Source organism: Phocoena sinus, chromosome 13 (genome assembly GCF_008692025.1).
Source record: "Phocoena sinus isolate mPhoSin1 chromosome 13, mPhoSin1.pri, whole genome shotgun sequence".
NCBI classification, from domain to species: domain Eukaryota; kingdom Metazoa; phylum Chordata; class Mammalia; order Artiodactyla; family Phocoenidae; genus Phocoena; species Phocoena sinus.
Genome location: NC_045775.1, coordinates 52,655,806 through 52,673,150, shown reverse-complemented (window position 1 = coordinate 52,673,150; position 17,345 = coordinate 52,655,806). Strand labels below are relative to the sequence as shown.

The following is a 17,345-nucleotide window of genomic DNA, read 5'->3' as shown; positions in this document are numbered from 1 at the left end:
GAAATAAGTCACAGGAAGACAAATACTGTATGTTATTACTTACATGTGGAATCTTAAAAAATGAAACGAATGTACATAACAAAACAGAAACAAACTCACAGATATAGAAAACTAACTAGTGGTTACCAGTTGGGACAGAGAAGGGAGGAGGGGCAAGAGAAGGGTAGGGGATTAAGAGATACAAACTACTTACTATGTATAAAACAGATACGGAACAAGGATATATTGTACAGCACAGGGAAATATAGCAATTATTCTGTAATAACTTTAAATGGAGTATACTCTATAAAAATATTGAATCACTATGCTGTATACCTGAAACTAATATAATATTGTAAATCAACTGTACTTCAATAAAAAGAAGTGTGGTACATTTGTACAATGGGATAACTCCTGAAACGTGAAAACATGGATGAATCTCAAATGCATTATACTAAGTGTCACGGGTTCAATTGTATCTCCCCTCCAAAAAATATGAACTCCTAACCCCCAAAATCTCAAAACATGACTTTATTTAGAAATAGGGTCTTTGCAGATGTAATCAGTTAAGATGAGGTCATGCTTGAATAGAGTGGGCCCTTATTCAAATATGACTGGTGTCCTTATAAAAGACAGACAGGGAGAACTAATGCAATGACAGGCAACACACAGGGAGAACACCATGCAATGTCATAGGCAGAGATTGGAGTTACACAGTTGTAAGATATAGAATGCCAAGGATTGCTGGTGACACCAGAAACTAAGAGAAAGTCATGAAAAGATTCTCCCCAAGAGCCATGCAGAGAGCATGGACCTTCTGCCAAATTGATTTTGGAATTCTAGCATCCAGAACTGTGAGATAATAAATTTCTGTTGTTTTAAGCCACCTAGTTTGTGGTACTCCGTTACAGCAACCCTAGGAAACTATTACACTAAGTTACAGAAGCAAGACTTAAAAGGCATTTATATCATATTCTGGAAAAGACAAAACTACAGGGATGGAGGACAGATCAGTGTTGTCAAGTGTTGGGGGTAGGTTGAGGGGATGACTATGAAGAGTCAAGGGAGAGTTTTGAAGGCAGTAGAAATATTCTAGATCTTGATCATGATAGTAGTTACACAAGTACATGTGTTTGTCAAAATTAATAAAACTTTACATGATGTAAATTTAAAATTTTTGAATTTTACTCTATACCAATGTAAATTAAACCTGACTCCCTCAATCCAAAAACCATAAACAAACAAAAAACCTTCTACAGTGACCATCTGTATACCTTTCACCCAAATTCAAGTGATTGTGAATATTTGCTCAAATTTGCTTTATCTATACACGTATTTTATTCTTGCTGAATCATTTGTCTAAGTTGTAGACATCATGACACTTCACCCTAAATATTTTATCATATATCTTTTAAGAATAAGGACATTTTTCTACATAAGATATTTAAGAAAAGTAACAACAATTCCAAAGTATCATCTAATACAGAGTCCATATTCCAACTTCTCAAATTGTAGTTGAAATATCTTTTGTAATTGCCTTTTACCAATGAGGAGCCAATCAAGGATCATATAATGCATTTGTATATTATGCTTGTTTAATCTTTCAATTTAGAATCATCCCATCTTTTTCTTTTCATGACCTTTTTTGTCCAGGCCAGTTGTCTTGCAGAATGTTTTAAAATTTCTGGATTTGTTTGATTGCTTCCTCATGGTGTTATCAAATATTCTATCTCTTTATTTCCTGTGAAATAGGAGTTAGACCTAAAGGCTTGATTAGGTTCAGGTTTAACTTTTGATAAGAATAGTTCACAGGTGATAGAGACCTATTTTTCCACCTTGTTTGCCTCAATGCAGACCTGTTTTCCTGCCTTTCTTTCTCATACCATAAAGAGCTTGTATACCCGTGGCCTGTGGAGGCCACAAATATCAATAAGACAGTTTGTCCTAAAGGAGATGAATGAATGAAATATCATCCTTTATTAGCCAATAAATATTTAGTAACTGCTACAGGGAGCAAGGTACCATGCTAGGTGATGGGGACACAGCAGTAAGCAAATGCAAACATGGTCCCGCCTCCAAGGAGTTTATAGTCTAAGTGAGACAGACATTCATGGAAAAAAAAATTTTTTAAATGACTTGTGATAAATGCTATTAAAGAAAAAGCACAGGAGAATATGGCTCTGTATAATGGGGAACGCTTCCACAGGGGGTATACCATTTGATCTGAGGACTGAAGGATGGGCAGATACCAAGGAGGTGAAAGTCAGGAGGAGACAGGGCAGTGGGAGGTAGGCTATAAGAAGTTCACCAATTGGTGGGGCAGCCAGGTACAATCCTCTCAGGTGAAGCCAGAAAAGGGGTCCATGTGCTTGACTTGGAGGCTCAGAGGCAACTTTCCTGAGAGAGTGTTGTCTGAGCTTAGGCCTGAAGGGTGAACAAGTCAGTGGAGATAAACAGAAGAAAGATGGAGAAGCAAACAGCTAATTAGTTGCTAGAATTAAATCTCTGTAGGAATTTAGGCTCAAGAAAACGGTAGATAAAATAGGTAACTAATGAGAACCTACTGTATAGCACAGGGAATTCTGCTCAGTGCTCTGTGCTGACCTAAATGGGAAGGAAATCCAAAAAAAGAGGGGATATACGTATACATATGGCTGATTCACTTTGCTGTACAGCAGAAACTGACACAGGAGTGTTAAAGCAACAATATTCCAATTTAAAAAAAAAAAGAAAGAAAATGGAAGTATTCTTGATACAATTTTTAATCTGAGCTAATCAAGATTCTAGACTTCTGGTTTACAGGAAGTAACTTTTAAATCACAGAGGAATTTTTTTTTTTTTTCTTTTCAGCACGCGGGCCTCTCACTGTTGTGGCCTCTCCCGTTGCGGAGCACAGGCTCCGGACGTGCAGGCTCAGCGGCCACGGCTCACGGGCCCAGCCGTTCTGCGGCACATGGGATCTTCCTGGACCGGGGCACGAACCTGTGTACCCTGCATCGGCAGGTGGACTCTCAACTACTGCACCACCAGGGAAGACACAGAGGAATTTTTTTAAAAACTAATTTCACCTGTTTCTTTTCACATTTATTTTATTATGATGATTATTTTTTGGGCTGCGTGGCATGCGGGATCTTAGTTCCTCAACCAGGGAGTGAACATGCGGCCCCTGCAGTGGAAGTGTGGAGTCTTAACCACTGGACCACCAGGGAAGTCCCAATCACAGAGGAATTTTAAATCACATTACTTAAATTTAAAAACCCTAACCAGAGAAGTTCAGAATTAGACCAAACCAGTGATCTGTGCTGTCATCCAAAAGAACTGGAATCCCGGAAGAAAAGATGGCCTGTTAAAGCCTTTTACTACATTTCACCTTCTTGAATATTCAAGTTAGGCTAGGGCTCAAACTCATTCTCCACTAGAATAAATAGCCCTGATATTATTGCTTCTAATATTAATTACGATAATTTTAAAAAATTATGTTTTCCCTAAGCAACACAGCTAACAAGGAGCAGAGTCAGAATTCAGTCCAAAGTTCCTGGCTTCAAAGTACCTATATTTAACCATCACGCAACACTGCCCCCAGTAATAATGATACTGATGTCTACCAAGATGAAGGTAAGAGAAAGGGGCTTTTTGTAATAAGTCAAAAGAAGGAACAGATACTCTTTTAGCACAATAAGGACATAGCACCAATGCCAGCAGGAGGTTAATTGGCCCAGTATGAACGGTCTGGTTATTTTTAGACACTTGAACAGGAGGCCAGACCACAGTGGCCAGAAATTTCTACCCCCCATGCTCCTTCAGGAACAGAAAATGACTGTGCTTTTTAAGAAATAAAAGCAGTTGGAATCTTTGGGGGAAGAAACAGAGAAAAGGACTATGGGGAAGGGGAATATGAGAGGAGACAGGAAGGAGACTGGGGGAAGATCTGCTAGCCAGGGGTTGGCCTATAAGTGCCATGGCCACTAAGCCCCCTTACTCATGGTTGAATGGTTTATAAAGGCACTCAAATCTCTGCCATGCCATGTACTCTAGGTTGGTTAGAATATGATGCATGAGCCTGAATAAAAAGATTCACTCACAACACTCCATGATTCTGGGTTCTTCGACAGCCAACTGGAAGATAGTTTTGTTAGGAACTGTTCCGTGAAGGAATCCCATTAACTTCTATTAATGTAGGGCACTGTGCTAAGTGCTTTAGATACATTCATTACTGCTAATCCTCTCAACGACCTACCAGAGGGGTCATTGAGACTTACTCACCTAAGATCAGAAAACTGCCAAACCAGAAAATTTATAAAATTTCCAATCTATCACAGCCTGATAATTTTGTAAGATACATAATTTTGTAAAACACAAAATGAAATTAAAGATATGCACGATACAGGCATACCTTGTTTTATTGCACTTCACAGATACTGCTACTTTCACAAATTGAAGGTTTGTGGAAACCCTGCGCTGTCAATGGTTAGCATTTTTTTTATCAATAAAGTATCTTTTTTAACATCTTTATTGAAGTATAATTGCTTTACAATGGTGTGTTAGTTTCTGCTTTATAATAAAGTGAATCAGCTATACAAATACATATATCCCCATATCTCCTCCCTCTTGCGTCTGCCTCCCGCCCTCCCTATCCCACCCCACTAGGTGGTCACAAAGCACCAAGATGATCTCCCTGTGCTGTGCAGCTGCTTCCCACTAGCTATCTATTTCACATTTGGTAGTATATATAAGTCCATGCCACTCTCTCACTTCGTCCCAGCTTACCCTTCCCCCTCCCCGTGTCCTATTTTTATATACTTTTTTTTAGACATAATGCTATTGCACACTTAGACTACAGTATAATGCAAACATAACCTTTATATGCACTGGGAAACAAAAAATTTGTGTGATTCGCTTTAATATGGTATTTGTTTTATTGTGGTATTTGTTTTATTGTGGTATTCACTTTATTGTGGTGGTCTGGAACAGAACCTGTAGAATCTACCAGGTATGCCTGTATAAGCTCAACCTTCTTATTACATTCAACAGACATTGCTATAAATGTTTCTAACACTTACCCTGAATGTCTGTACCAATCTTGCCACAGAAAGGCACTATTATAGAATAGTTGTTCCTAGTCATGAGGGCACATCAGAATTATTCCAAGGGATTAATTTCCAAAATATACAAACAGCTCATACAGCTCAATATCAAAAAGACAAATGACCCAATCAGAAAATGGGTAGAAGATCTAAATAGACATTTCTCCAGGGAAAACATACAAATGGCCAAAAAACACATGAAAAGATGCTCAACATTGCTAATTATTAGAGAAATGCAAATCAAAACTATAATGAGGTATCACATCACTCTGGTCAGAATGGCCATCGTCAAAAAGTCTACAAATAGTAAATGCTGGAGAGGTTGTGGAGAAAAAGGAACCCTGCTATATTGTTGGTGGGAATGTAAATTGGTACAGTCACTGTGGAGAACACGATGGAGGTTCCTTAAAAACTAGAGTTACCATATGATCCTGCAATCCCACTCCTGGGCATATATCCGGAGAAAACTATAATTCAAAATGCTACATGGACCCCAATGTTCATAGCAGCACTATTTACAATAGCCAAGACATGGAAGCAACCTAAATGTCCATCAACAGATGAATGGATAAAGATGTGGTATATATACACGATGGAATACTGCTCAGCCATAAAAAAGAATGAAATAATGCCATTTGTGGCAACAAGGATGGAACTAGAGATTATTTTACTAAGTGAAGTAAGCCAGACAGAGAAAGACAAATATCATATGATATCACTTACATGTGGAATCTGAAAAGAAAACAAAAGATACAAACGAACTCATTTACAAAACAGAAATAGACTCACAGACATAGAAAACAAACTTATGGTTACCAAAGGAGAAGAGCGGGTGGATAAATTAGGAGGATGGGATTAACATATACACCTTACTTTATAAAAATAGATAACTAACAAGGATCTACTGTATAGCATGGTGAACTATACTCAATATTTTGTAATAAGCTATAAGGGAAAAGAATCTGAAAATTCATATATATATGTATGTGTGTATGTGTATATGTGTGTGTGTGTATATACACACACACACACACATACATACATAAAGCTGAATCACTGTGCTGTGCACCTGATATTTACAATATCTGTGTATGATACTGTAAATCAACTATACTTCAATTAAAAAAAATTATTCAAGAACTTTCACCAAATACACATGCCTGCCCTCCACCCAGACTCTGATTCAGCAGACTTGGCATGTTAATAGATATTCCCCAGGGGATCCTGATGTCCATCCCTGGTTAAGAACTACTTGCTGCTCTAACATATTACCAAAGCTACCATTTCCAGTTAAGTGTGAATTCAGAGAATCAAGATCCTCGTTCAGAATTCACTAGAACCAGTACTGGGCATGGTACTGGGGGAAGGAGGAAGGGCAAGAATGTCAGAAACCTGGGGATTCAAGAGTTTCCCTCCCTAACATCTGCGCTACCACCTGGTACCATTTCAATATGTTTTCAACTGTCCATCCCAGAGAAAAACTGTAGTTCCTTTTTTTTTTTTTTTGAGATAAAACTGAAAAAATGTTTCAATGCATAAAATAAAGCATAAAATAGTATACAAAATTCACCCTTATAAGTTTATATGACATATTGTATATTGTTCAGAAAGCTTTACTATTTGTGCACACAGTTAATATGAATAGCTTATGTTACCCTACAAGGTAAATTATTTATTTTCTTTAATTTTTGAATTTTATTTATTTTTTTATACAGCAGGTTCTTATTGGTCATCAATTTTATACACATCAGTGTATACATGTCAATTCCAATTGCCAAATTCATCACACCACCATCCCCACCCCCCCCACACAGCTTTCGCCCTTGCTGTGCATAAGTTTGTTCTCTACATCTGTGTCTCAACTTCTGTCCGGCAAACCGGTTCATCTGTACCATTTTTCTAGGTTCCACATACATGCGTTAATATACGATATTTGTTTTTCTCTGACTTACTTCACTCTGTATGACAGTCTCTAGATCCATCCACGTCTCAACAAATGACCCAATTTCGTTCCTTTTTATGGCTGAGTAATATTCCATTGTATATATGTACCACGACTTCTCTATCCATTCATCTGTCGATGGGCATTTAGGTTGCTTCCATGACCTGGCTATTGTAAATAGTGCTGCAATGAACACTGGGGTGCATGTGTCTTTTTGAATTATGGTTTTCTCTGGGTATATGCACAGTAGTGGGATTGCTGGATCATATGGTAATTCTATTTTTAGTTTTTTAAGGAACCTCCATACTGTTCTCCATACTGGCTGTATCAATTTACATTCCCACCAACATTGCAAGAGGGTTCCATTTTCTCCACACCCCCTCCAGCATTTGTTGTTTGTAGATTTTCTGATGATGCCCATTCTAACTGGTGTGAGGTGATACCTCATTGTAGTTTTGATTTGCATTTCTCTAATAATTAGTGATGTTGAGCAGCTTTTCATGTGCTTCTTGGCCATCTGTATGTCTTATTTGGAGAGATGTCTATTTAGGTCTTCTGCCCATTTTTGGATTGGATTGTTTCTTTAACATTGAGCTGCATGAGCTGTAATATATTTTGGAGATTAATCCTTTGTCCTTTGATTCGTTTGCAAATATTTTCTCCCATTCTGAGGGCTGTCTTTTCGTCTTGTTTGTAGTTTCCTTTGCTCTGCAAAAGCTTTTAAGTTTCATTAGGTCCCATTTGTTTATTTTTGTTTTTATTTCCATTACTCTAGGAGGTGGATCAAAAAAGATCTTGTGTGATTTATGTCAAAGAGTGTTCTTCCTATGTTTTCCTCTAAGAGTTTATAGTGTCCGGTCTTACACTTAGGTCTCGAATCCATTTTGAGTTTATTTTTGTGTATGGTGTTAGGGAGTGTTCTAATTTCATTCTTTTACATGTACCTGTCCAGTTTTCCCAGCACCACTTATTGAAGAGACTGTCTTTTCTCCATTGTACATCCTTACCTCCTTTGTCATAGATTAGTTGACCATAGGTGCGTGGGTTTATCTCTGAACTTTCTATCTTGTTCCATTGATCTATGTTTCTGCTTTTGTGCCAGTACCATATTGTCTTGACTACTGTAGCTTTCAGGTACAGTCTGAAGTCAGGGAGTCTGATTCCTCCAGCTCCATTTTTTTCCCTCAAGACTGCTTTGGCTATTTGGGGTCTTTCATGTCTCCAAACAAATTTTAAGATTTTTTGTTCTAGTTCTGTAAAAAATGCCATTGGTAATTTGATAGGGATTGCATTGAATCTGTAGATTGCTTTGGGTAGTATAGTCATTTTCACAGTATTGATTCTTCCAATCCAGGAACATGGTATATCTCTCCATGTGTTTGTATCATCTTTAATTTCTTTCATCAGTGCCTTATAGTTTTCTGCATACATGTCTTTTGTCTCCCTAGGTAGGTTTATTCCTAGGTATTTTATTCTTTTTGTTGCAGTGGTAAATGGGAGTGTTTCCTTAATTTTTCTTTCAGATTTTTCAGCATTAGTGTATAGGAATGCAAGAGATTTCTGTGCATTAATTTTGTATCCTGCAACTTTACCAAATTCACTGATTAGCTCTAGTAGTTTTCTGGTGGCATCTTTAGGATTCTCTATGTATAGTATCATGTCATCTGCAAACACTGACAGTTTTACTTCTTCTCTTCCAATTTGTATTCCTTTTCTTTCTCTTTCTTCTCTGATTGCCATGGCTACAACTTCCAAAACTATGTTGAATAACAGTGGTGAGAGTGGACATCCTTGTCTTGTTCCTAATCTTAGAGGAAATGCTTTCAGTTTTTCACCATTGAGAATGATGTCTGCTGTGGGTTTGTCGTATATGGCCTTTATTATGTTGAGGTAGGTTCCCTCTATTCCCACTTTCTGGAGAGCTTTTATCATAAAAGGGTGTTGAATTTTGTCAAAAGCTTTTTCTGCATCTCTTGAGATGATCATATGGTTTTTATTCCTTAATTTGTTAATGTGGTGTATCACATTGATTGATATGCGTATATTGAAGAATCCTTGCATCGCTGGGATAAATCCCACTTGATCATGGTGTATGATCCTTTTAATATGTTGTTGGATTCTGTTTGCTAGTATTTTGTTGAGGATTTTTGCATCTATATTCATCAGTGATATTGGTCTGTAATTTTCTTTTTTTGTAGTATCTTTTTCTGGTTTTGGTATCAGGGTGATGGTGGCCTCATAGAATGAGTTTGGGAGTGTTCCCTCCTCTGCAATTTTTTGGAAGAGTTTGAGAAGGATGGGTGTTAGCTCATCTCTAAATGTTTGATAGAATTCACCTGTGAAGCCATCTGGTCCTGGACTTTTGTTTGTTGGAAGATTTTTAATCACATTTTAAATTTCATTACTTGTGATTGGTCTGTTCATATTTTCTGTTTCTTCCTGGTTCAGTCCTGGAAGGTTATACCTAAGAATTTGTCCACTTCTTCCAGGTTGTCCATTTTATTGGCATAGAGTTACTTGTAGTAGTCTCTTAGGATGCTTTGTATTTCTGCGGTGTCTGTTGTAACTTCTCCTTTTTCATTTCTAATTTTATTGATTTGAGTCCTCTCCCTCTTTTTCTTGATGAGTATGGCTAATGATTTATCGATTTTCTTTATCTTCTCAAAGAACCAGCATTTAGTTTTATTGATCTTTGCTAATGTTTTCTTTGTTTTTATTTCATTTATTTCTGCTCTGATCTTTATGATTTCTTTCCTTCTGCTAACTTTGGGTTTTGTTTGTTCTTCTTTCTCTAGTTCCTTTAGGTGTAAGGTTAGATTGTTTATTTGAGATTTTTCTTGTTTCTTGAGGTAGGCTTGTATAGCTATGAACTTCCCTCTTAGAACTGCTTTTGCTGCATTCCATAGGTTTTGGATCATCATGTTTTCATTGTCATTTGTCTCTAGGTATTTTTTGATTTCCTCTTTGATTTCTTCAGTAATCTCTTGGTTATTTAGTAATGGATTGTTTAGCCTCCATGTGTTTGTGTTTTTTACATTTTTTTCCCTGTAATTGATTTCTAATCTCATAGCGTTGTGGTCAGAAAAGATGCTTGATATGATTTCAATTTTCTTAAATTTACTGACACTTGATTTGTGACCCAAGATGTGATCTATCCTGGAGAATGTTCCATGAGCACTTGAGAAGAAAGTGTAATCTGCTGTTTTTGGATGGAATGTCCTATAAATATCAATTAAATCTATCTGGTCTATTGTGTTATTTAAAGCTTCTGTTTCCTTATTTATTTTCATTTTGGATGATCTGTCCATTGGTGTAAGTGAGGTGTTAAAGTCCCCCACTATTATTGTGTTACTGTCGATTTCCTCTTTTACAGCTGTTAGCAGTTGCCTTATGTATTGAGGTGCTCCTGTGTTGGGTGCATATATATTTATAATTGTTATATCTTCTTCTTGGACTGATCCCTTTATCATTATGTAGTGTCCTTCCTTGTCTCTTGTAACATTCTTTATTTTAAAGTCTATTTTATCTGATATGAGTGCTGCTACTCCAGCTTTCTTTTGATTTCCATTTGCATGGAATATCTTTTTCCATACCCTCACTTTCAGCCTGAATGTGTCCCTAGGTCTGAAATGGGTCTCTTGCAGACAGTATATATATGGGTCTTGTTTTTGTATCCACTCCGCAAGCCTGTGTCTTTTGGTTGGAGCATTTAATCCATTCACATTTAAGGTAATTATTGGTATGTATGTTAATGTGACCATTTTCTTAATTGTTTTGGGTTTGTTTTTGTAGGTCCTTTTCTTCTCTTGTGTTTCCCACTTACAGAAGTTCCTTTAGCATTTATCGTAGAGGTGGTTTGGTGGTGCTGAATTCTCTTAGCTTTTGATTGTCTGTAAAGTTTTTGATTTCTCCATCGAATCTGAATGAGATCCTTGTCGGGTAGAGGAATCTTAGTTGTAGGTTCTTCCCTTTCCACACTTTAAGTATATCATGCCACTCCCTTCTGGCTTGTAGAGTTTCTGCTGAGAAATCAGCTGTTAACTTTATGGGAGTTCCCTTGTATGTTATTTGTCATTTTTCCCTTGCTGCCTTCAATAATTTTTCTTTGTCTTTAATTTTTGCCAATTTGATTACTATGTGTCTTGGTCTGTTTCTCCTTGGGTTTATCCTGTATGGGACTCGCTGTGCTTCCTGGACTTGGGTGGCTATTTCCTTTCCCATGTTAGGGAAGTTTTCAACTATAATCTCTTCAAATATTTTCTTGGGTCCTTTCTCTCTCTGTTCTCCTTCTGGGACCCCTACAATGTGAATGTTGTTGCGTTTAATGTTGTCTCAGAGGTTTCTTAGGCTGTCTTCATTTCTTTTCATTCATTTCTCTTTATTGTGTTCTGCAGCAGTGAATTCCACACCATTCTGTCTTCCAGGTCACTTATCCGTTCTTCTACCTCAGTTATTCTGCTATTGATTCCTTCTAGTGTAGTTTTCATTTCAGTTATTGTATTGTTCATCTCTGTTTGTTCTTTAATTCTTCTAGGTCGTTGTTAAACATTTCTTGCACCTTCTCGATCTTTGCCTCCATTCTTTTTCCGAGGTCCTGGATCATCTTCACTAACATTATTCTGAATTCTTTTTCTGGAAGGTTGCCTATCTCCACTTCATTTAGTTGTTTTTCTGGGGTTTTATTTTGTTCCTTCATCTGGTACATAGCCCTCTGCCTTTTCATCTTGTCTATCTTTCTGTGGTTTTTGATCCACAGGCTGCAGGATTGTAGTTCTTCTTGCTTCTGCTGTCTGCCCTCTGGTGGATGAGGCTATCTAAGAGGCTTGTGTAAGTTTCCTGATGGGAGGGACTGGTGGTGGGTACAGCTGACTGTTGCTCTGCTGGGCAGAGCTCAGTAAAACTTTAATCTCCTTGACCACTGATGGGTGGGGCTGGGTTCCCTCCCTGTTGGTTGTTTGGTCTGAGGCACCCCAACACTGGAGCCTACCTGGGCTCTTTGGTGGGCCTAATGACAGACTCTGGGAGGGCTCATGCCAAGGAGTACATCCCAGAACTTCTGCTGCCAGTTTCCTTGTCCCCATGGTGAGCCACAGACACCCCCTGCCTCTGCAGGAGACCTTCCAACACTAGCAGGTAGGTGTGCTTCAGTCTCCCCTGGGGTCACTGCTCCTTCCCCTGGGTCCCAATGCGCACACTTTGTGTGTGCCCTCCAAGAGTGGAGTCTCTGTTTCCCCCAGTCCTGTCTAAGTCCTGCAATCAAATCCCACTAGGCTTCAAAATCTGATTCTCTAGGAACTTCTCCTCCCGTTGCCGGACTCCCAGGTTGGGAAGCCTGATGTGGGGCTCAGAACCTTCACTCCAGTGGGTGGACTTCTCTGGTATAAGTGTTCTCCAGTCTGTGAGTCACCCACCCAGCAGTTATGGGATATGATTTTACTGTGATTGCTCCCCTCCTACCATCTCATTGTGGCTTTTCTTTTGTCTTTGGATTTGGGGTATCCTTTTTGGTGAGTTCCAGTGTCTTCCTGTCGATGATTGTCCAGCAGCTAGTTGTGATTCTGGTGTTCTCACAAGAGGGAGTGAGAGCACGTCCTTCTACTCCGCCATCTTGGTTCCTCCTGGGCAAAACTGTAGTTCTTAATTCATCCCAGAATACAGCAAGCTGCTGGGGCAGCCAGTCATTTTCAGGGAAGAACAGCCTGGAGAGAAAAGCACTGCACCTTTTCAGATCAGGGCCAACAGTGAAAAGATGAGGATGAGACCTCACAGGAAGACTCACAAGAGACTTCAGTGTGAATAAGAAGTGCTGGTATATATATTCCTTCAGAAAAAAGTCCAGTGACCTAAGTGACCCCAAGAGAAATGATCGATAATATGCTTATGAAAAATACAACAAATAGCCTGACTGAGCCAAAATACAATTTATGTATTTTTCACAGTAATTACTTGTTATTAGTACTAGTGGTATGCACATGTGTGTTCAACTGACCCTACCACAATGGTACACAAGTACACACAGAATTTGATGTACACCATGTGTACTTTTCTCAGTCCCAGTCCTTGATGGGTATGTTCATATAGTAGGTACTCAATAGAATTTGGGAATATTCCTCTACAATTTTATTCTCTAAAATAGATTGAAAACTACTTGAAGGACAATATATTTTCAGACTACATCAAGGGCTCCAACAAATCAGTAAGAAAAAGATGAATAAGTAAAACAACAACAAGAAAAAACAAACAGGCAAAGGATATGGACCATTTCACAGAGCAGGAAATACTGATAAAATGTGAAAAGATGCTCAACCTCATTGATGACTGGGAATATGCAAGGCAAAATGAGGTATCGTTTTTTGACTCATATTTGCAAAAAACTGTAATATTATCAAGACAGGTTCGTACACTGCTTGCGAAAGTACAAGTTGGTTGGGCTACTTCGGAGGGCTATTTGCCGGTATCTATCTGCATCCTGAGTTTGAGGAATTCTCGAACTGTGCTGGAGTCAGTTCGTACCAGCTTGCAAGAGCTAACAGTGTATCACTCGTCCCAAATCCAAGTTCAGTAATGAATATTAGTAGTTTGAAATTGGCCATGGTGGGAGAACTCACACAATGGAAATAGGACAAATGCTACAAATTAGCCCCTACCTACTTTTATGGGAGACTGGCTGTTAAACATTTATCGTACTCCAGTCTATTTGCCAGTGTCTAGAATCTAAAAAGCGTATAACCCATGATATAGCAATTCCTGTTTCCTAAGATATATTTGCACATGTATATTGGGAGGCATGTGCAAGTATATTCACTGCAGTATTGTTTGCCATGGGGAAAAACTGGAAACAACCTAAAAATCCATTGATAGGGAATTAAAGAAAAACAAAACCCAAACCTATTGTCTCTCTGTAATACTATGCAGCAGTTGAAATTAGTGAGGTAAATTTATATAAACTTTTGGGAGGAAAAACTTCTCTACCAACTTAGGTCTGACTGAGGGGAGTGCGATACACATGAACTGACAACACACGAATTAACAGGAGAAAAATGTATTAATATTATGAATGTAGGACCACCCCATAGTACTCCCTGTACTACTCTAGAGTAGCTCCCAGAATAGTTAGGAGTAAAGGTTTATATACCAGGTTAATAGGAAGGGAGGGGTTTTGGGCTTCAAAGGATGGAAGGTTCTGGTGAGATGTGTTTACACAGTTTTGGGGGGATGTCCCAGTGCCCAAGGTCAGCCTTCCTAATTTGAGCCGTAAGGGTGATGGGGGGAGAGTGCTGGCAGCTGGCTCTAGTAGAGCTCTGTTCTGATCAGATAAGGGAAGTTCTAATGAGATTTCTTTCAGCATCTTCTGTAGTTCAGATGCTTCCACTTTGAAATATTCTCTATATCAGTTTGGTGGGTTGTTGGTCTCTGTAGTACTAATTTAGAAAAGTTCCAAAACATGCTGTTGAGGGAAAAAAGCAATTTGCAGGATAATACATACAGTGTGATTGCACTTGTGTTACAGGAATACATAAAACAGTACTGTAAATATGGCCATATATGCAGGTAGGTAAAAATCATAAAAAAACCATGGAAGGAGATACACTCAAAGTGATCACAGAGATTATTGCTGAGGAAGAGGAGGAAGAAACCAGGATGGACGGTATTGGTCATAGAGGACTTTAGCCTTAATTATAAGGTTTAAATGCTTCTCAAGGACAATGTATCCATGTATTATTTGCATAAAGTTAAAAGCAAACCAAAACAGCTCCTTGAAGACAGAAATGTCCATACACTTTCACCCAAAAGGCCAAGGTCCATGTTCTGAGCTCCCGGAATGGGAGGTACCCTCTTAACCCTGAAATATAATCAATCCCTCTTCCAGTGGCCTCGGCCTCTTGGGCAGCCCTATACTCCTCCCACAGGGCACCCTGGAAACTTTGTGGGATATCAGGCCTGATTAAGACCCTTAACAGTCCCTGAAAAAAGATTATGAGTCTCCTCCCTTCTTTGTACTTATAATTTTAAAAAACTGAAAAAAACAAAAAAACTATGAAAGCACAGAAATCCTACAAAAGTCCTGATTTTTCCTAAGACTATGGTGATACTTTTGACAGTTGAAATATTTTTAATCTCTCAAAAAACTTAGCTGGAAGCATGTGCTTAATTCTGACTGACTAGGTGATTTAGCACCTGGCAAAATAAGGGTGAGAAATGGAACAAGTCACCAGCAATCTTCAGTCCTTTTCCTGGACAAGGATAAGATAAAATGGAAGAAAAGGATAAGAGTTTAAACCCTCGTCGTCTCCCCAAACCAGCTTCTTAACAAACCACAGTTAAGTGGCTTATTAATTGGCTAAGCTTCCAGGTACAAAACTAGGTGTAGTGTTCCATCTACAAAGAATGGCCCTGCTGTTATGCAGCAACCACTTCTCTCCGGGGGCTCATGCAGGTCAACAGGAACTAGCTGGGTCTCACCTCTCCAGCAGTGATTCTCCGGCTGCTTTCCCACAGGGGCTGCAAGTTGATTCTCCCAGGGTCAGGTCCCCCGTGAGGAGATTTCTCCAGCTCTTCAGGGAACTTCAGAATCAAATTCCCTTGGCTTTTTATTCAACAGCTCCCTATGTGTACAGGGAGAGGAAAGGGGACTGTTTGTTAAACTTTTGCCTTACTCTTCCCCATTTACTAAAGTTACATACATAAGCATAGATGCAAAGAAGGATCAGCTTTTTTCCATCTGTCTCAGCAAGGGAATTGGGTGGGTCTGATAACTTGCCCACTGGATACTCCTCTACTCGAATTATCTGGTTAGTTATTATTTACTTATTATTTATTTTACTTACTTCCTGATACTGGGGGAAAAGATTTTTCTCTAAATTCCCTATAGACCATATTTAAAGTGGTGGTACACTAACCACCAAATGGTTACATCTATGGTTTAATGGATCATACAGTAAGTAATTTATGAAGTAATTTGCTTTCTTCCACCTCAGAGGGGATCTGGGGAAAGGCACCTCCTTGGTCTATGAGGTCCAAAGCCAGGTGGACCTTCAGTGCCCAGAGGATTTGGCACCTCACCTCTAGCCCCTACCTGGGCCGGCCACTCCAGGTTAGGGTGGGGCTCCAGGGGACAGTGAATGTTACCTGGCCCATCTGCCTTCCTGGGCCATTCTTTGGCTGTTGGTTGACAGCAAATACAAACTCTCTGGGCAAAGTTCAGTTTTACAGAGTAACAACCTTCACCCCCGTTAAGTCGCCACAACTGAACTCTGCTTTGTGGGAAAGAGCAGGTAGTAATTAATTTTTTTTAAAGAACACTCATTCTGGGCTTCCTTGGTGGCACAGTGGTTAAGAATCTGCCTGCCAACGCAGGGGACATGGGTTCGAGCCCTGGTCTGGGAAGATCCCACATGCCGCGGAGCAACTAAGCCCATGCGCCACAACTACTAAGCATGCGCTCTAGAGCCCGTAAGCCACAACTTCTGAGCCCACATACCACAACTACTGAAGCCCACGTGCCTAGAGCCCATGCTCCACAACAAGAGAAGCCACTGCAATGAGCAGCCTGCGCACCGCAACGAAGAGTAGCTCCTGCTCTCCACAACTAGAGAAAGCCCGCGTGCAGCAACAAAGACCCAACGCAGCCAAAAAAACCCACTCATTCCTTCCTGCAAAGTGCTTGCGGGGCATGAACGTGAATCTCATGGGCTAACAAGACAAAGGTTGTTTTTAATTTCTCATTGCTTTCCCTTCCCTTTCCAGAATCTAGGCCCTGGGGATTCTCTTCAGGAGGCAGGTAAGCAACCCTTGAAAGAACAACAGACTTCACCTTCCTTCTCAATCGAGCCAGAATGGGCCCAGAGTTCCACCAGGCATGCTACAGTAACTGCTTGTGGCCTCACCTCCTCAGGGAGGGAGTAAGCCTTGGGGTTTGTTTAGTTGCACAGTCCTGCGTCTGTTAGCAGTCACAGATTCTCTGACTCCAGCCACGTTTAACTTTGATTGTCTTCCACAGGAACACAACTGCATTAGTTTCCCTTTTCTCAGCTCTCCATTTATGACAACTCATTACCTAGAACCTGAGCCCCAGATTGTGAGCCAGATAAGATTCGGAATTGTAAACATCCACCAAGAGAAAAGGCAGGCCCCTTCCATGAAAAGGTGTGACCCTACCCATTCCTGGAAACGTGTTCCCTTTCCACCTCCAGATCCAAAAACATACCCCTCTATCTTCACGAGTTCACCTGATTTTAAAAAGCTTTGGCTTATAAACCTTTCTAGATGACTCCAGCCCCCTCTGACCTTTTTCTTTGCTGAAACTCTCATAGCAATTGTGTTTGTACCATTCAATTTAG

At 39.5% G+C, this 17,345-nt stretch overlaps 2 protein-coding genes across 2 annotated transcripts in view; both read right to left on the bottom strand.

Moving 5' to 3' along the window:
• The window catches only part of B3GNT2 (UDP-GlcNAc:betaGal beta-1,3-N-acetylglucosaminyltransferase 2), a 398,515-nt gene extending 382,919 nt beyond the window's left edge, over nt 1-15,596 (bottom strand). The window contains exon 1 of the mRNA XM_032652613.1: nt 15,469-15,596. The gene's annotated coding sequence lies outside the window, so the exon portion shown is untranslated. The remainder of the gene's footprint in view (nt 1-15,468) is intronic.
• COMMD1 (copper metabolism domain containing 1) overlaps nt 11,389-17,345 on the bottom strand; it is a 168,359-nt gene continuing 162,402 nt past the window's right edge. The window contains exon 4 of the mRNA XM_032652619.1: nt 11,389-15,611. The gene's annotated coding sequence lies outside the window, so the exon portion shown is untranslated. The remainder of the gene's footprint in view (nt 15,612-17,345) is intronic.